The sequence below is a fragment of the Aegilops tauschii genome, chromosome 7 (genome assembly GCF_002575655.3).
Source record: "Aegilops tauschii subsp. strangulata cultivar AL8/78 chromosome 7, Aet v6.0, whole genome shotgun sequence".
NCBI classification, from domain to species: Eukaryota; Viridiplantae; Streptophyta; class Magnoliopsida; order Poales; family Poaceae; genus Aegilops; species Aegilops tauschii.
The window spans coordinates 9372931-9376840 of NC_053041.3; the positions used below are offsets into that span (position 1 = coordinate 9372931).

The 3910-nt window shown below is 42.6% G+C and overlaps 1 long non-coding RNA gene across 1 annotated transcript; it reads left to right on the top strand.

Annotated features, from left to right (window-relative positions):
• The first annotated feature begins 678 nt into the window (after nucleotides 1-678).
• Nucleotides 679-2476, top strand: LOC141026581 (uncharacterized). Its single transcript, XR_012188907.1, has 2 exons — nucleotides 679-1004; nucleotides 2249-2476. It is a non-coding gene; the product is annotated as an uncharacterized lncRNA (long non-coding RNA).
• The last annotated feature ends 1434 nt before the right edge of the window (nucleotides 2477-3910 follow it).

Sequence of the window (3910 nt, forward strand, 5' to 3'; positions counted from 1 at the left end):
CTCTTGCAGCATTTGGGTGGTGTTTTCTTTTGCCCCACGTCCTTCCAAGTTTTAACACCAGATTAGCAAATGCAAAGCAGAAACAAGTACTGATCATTTGACAATTCTTTTTACATTTTGATATACTACTGTACGAAGGAGCAAGCCGAAGATTAACAAATGTATGGACCCGCCCTGCACCATCACACGTACATGTACGCCCTTTCTTTGAGTGGTGACACATCTATATCTACATATATACCTACCTACTAATAAAACGAATAGGTATTCTTGATCCGTCATGCAATTTTTGTAAAAACCCCTTGATATTTCATAGGATCAACCCGTAGTCAAAGAATAAAACCAAAAAATCTATACCTACTAATAAAGAGAATATGTATTCTTGGGCTAAAATTTTTAAATAATGCATTTTTTCATTCAATAATACACGATTTTGAAATTTTTCAAAAATAATATACCATCGGCTTAGGCGATGCCGATTGGATTCAGTCAGACATAGCGAAACTGACTAGGATCTAGTTGGACATGGTGAAACCGACTGGGCCCACTTGGCCACGCGTCGGCAGATAAGTGGATGAGCCACGTCACCGCCGGGCAGTCGGGCATGCACGGCCTGCAGTCGGCCATGTCGAAGCCGACATGCCATTCGGCTACGGCGTGCCCGACTAGTGGCTAGTAAGCGCCGACCGCTCCTTCCTCCTCCTCTCTTCTTTCTTCCCGTTTCTTTGCTTCTCTCACCTACACGAAAACGGTCGATTTAATACCTGATTTTAAGCCGATTTCTTGCCCATTTTTCACCGTAGTTGCATTCTAGAGGGTTGGGGGAGGCAAGGGAAACCTTGATCTCATGATGGGATAGCTCGTGGTGGTCGTGGTGATGGTTGTGGCGGTGTTGGAGGTGGTTGTGATGCTAGTCGTGGTGGTGGTGTGGATGGACTATTTGTTGGTGGTGCTGCGCCGGCGACTGAAGGCCGCCGAACGGAGTTGCTTTGCACGCTTCAAGGGTAAGATTCAACTAGCATTTTATCTGTCATATTTGCATATGTGTGCGAATATTCGGTTATAGTTGGTCCGGTAATATTTGATAATATATTTAGATGTCGGATATTAAGTTGTGCGATTATTTAGTTGGTCCAATAATATATCTAGATGTCAAATATTTAGGTGTGCGAATATTTTTACTTGGTTCGGTAGTATTTTTATATATATGTAGGTTGAATACTATAGATGGTATTATGTCCTGCTGCTTAATAGTTGTCGATGTTGAATTTTTTTTAGGTCAGTAGAGATGTCTGATGTAGTGAAGTTCGTTTTTACTACGGTCCTGGTACTGTCCAAACAAATGTGATGGGAGCTGATCTGAGTGATTTTCAATACATAGAGGTGTCACCAACTGCCCCTCAAATATGATATGTTAGTCAGTTGATAGACTGGTTGGCAGGATGTTTATGGCTTAATATTAGGGCATAAATTTCTTGAATTTGTTATAAAAAAGATACTATTAAAAAACCATGAGAGAGTGACCGCATAAAATTACAGTGAAAAATATGGTTACATGCAGTTGCCGAGTTTGCCAAAGTCGACAGCAACTAATTGGTTTCGACGAAACCAATTAGTACTGATTGATTTCGCTAAAACCGACTGAAGCTCATGCTTGAAGCCGAGTGGTCAATCGGCTTAGCCAAAGCCAACTGCATATTATTTCTTCAAAACCGCATATTATTTTTGAAAATCTTCAAAACCGCATATTGTTTTATTTTTGAAAATCTTCAAAACCGCATATTATTTCTTGAATTAATGTAATTTTTCACTATTTTTAAAAATTAGCTATTCTTGGTCCATAATGCATTTTTGTAAAGACCCCTTGATATTTCGTAGAAGCAACCCGCAGTCAAAGAATAAATTCAAAAAATAACTCTTCGATCGTTCTCCAAACTTGCACCCCCGTCGCTTTGGACGCAGCCAACTGAGCTAGCATACAATTTATTATAAGAAACAGTTCATTACGATATTAAGTAGTCCCACCTCTATTCTATATTAGATCTCACAGTCAAAAAAAAAAGAAAAAAAAGATCTCACAGTTTTTATATGCTCCGGAGTTGTATGGAAATAAGCAAGCTGCCGTGATCATCAAGAAAGAGGGACTTCGCGAACCAACCTGTGGTTGGATGGTTAGAAAGACTATGGTATCCCTAGCCCATCAGGGTTCAAGTCCTGGTGCTCGCATTTATTCCTAAATTTATTTCAGGATTTCCGGCGATGCGCATTAAGTGGGAGGAGACGTTCCCATCGACGACGAGGTGCCTACGGTGACTTCGTAAATTTCAAGATGATATGCCGGCTCAGTCTTTCGGAGGTTCTGATAGGGGTAGGGTGTGAGTGTGTGCGTTCATAGGGGTGAGTGTATGCGCGTGTATATGAGCACTTGCATCTGTACTGTGTTCAAAAAAGAAAGAAAAAAGAGGGACTTCATGAATTGTGTCGATGTCGCTGCACGTATCGTATGTGTAGCATGGTTCGAATTGTTATGATTTGAACTGTTGTACAAAAATTATACTCCCTCCATCTAGATGAATAAGTCATCTTAGGTTGCGCACCGCAATTAAGGCGGAGAGGTAAACGAGAGAACTTAATGTTTATTTGCTAATTAATAGCATCGCATGCAATGAACTGACAACTGCATGTCGTGTTTGATAGTCTCAAGTTATTGAAAGCATACACGCCCCACATCTCTTATTGGTCGATTCCTTTATTCATGTCAAAAAATAATAAACGAGGTGAGAGTCAATGTACCGCGCCTAAGTGTTTTGAGATTATTTGGTTTTCGTAAGGTGAGTTATACACGTAGAGGGAGGGAGTACTGAAAGCACCCGAAAGAACACTGCCGAGACGGAGGCGGACACGGAGGACAAAAGACACAAGCTAGGGGGCCGCCGCCGCCATGCGGACCTAGCCCCACCAGCACCAAGATCTCCCGGCCACACATGACCCGTGAGCATACCGCAAGTCCCTGCTCTATCGCCCATCGTTGTAGAGGGAGAAAAGATGTGCACCATTCTTGGATGTAGTCAGCATCCCCGTCGGAGAAGAGACGGCGTCCGACCACAATCTACCTACCAAGCATACCTAGACTGCAACTATACATGGCATGCCATGGATCTGATGATGACCCCGAACTGCCGACGAGCACGAGGCCCTTGGGAGAGATGGTGTCGCCAGATTGAAAGTTGGGAGAGTGGTCGCCCCTCCTTTCGCCTATGTTTGGGAGAAGTAGAGAGAGAGAGACGAGGGGAAACCTATAGGAGGGTAGTTGGGGTGAGACGTAGTAGCTGTGTAACATGGTTATTAATGCGCGGTTCTGTTAGAAATCGACATGCGCCTCGCAACAGCTGTCGGGCGACACCGTACATATGTTGTCATGTTGCAGTGATGGACGTTTTTGATGGACACACGAACTATCTCTCCCGTTGCAATGCACGGGCATATGTGCTAGTTGATGACAAAAATACTCCCTCCATTTTCTTATACAAGGTCACAAACTCAAATTGCAGGTATCAAGGTAAATTTTAATGACTGCTTTGCATGCCAACTTTTCTTTTCGTTACCAGGATCATTAATACGTCACATGCATGCAAGGAAGGAATGAGAAGGAAGTAGTTGAGTGTCATTATGACAACATGCACGCAAGTATTAAACAAGTTGCTAGTGCGAGAAAACATGATTATTTTTTACCTCGATTACTGTTAGTGGCCTTGTATAGATGCAAAATGTATTTTTGATGGCCTTGTATAGATGAATTTTCTGATCAAGAAATTTTCGACGCTCTATTTCGGATTGGCCCCTTGAAGGCGCCTGGTGCATATGGCTTTCCGGCTAGTTTTTTTCAGCGTAATTGGGGTACTCGCAAGAC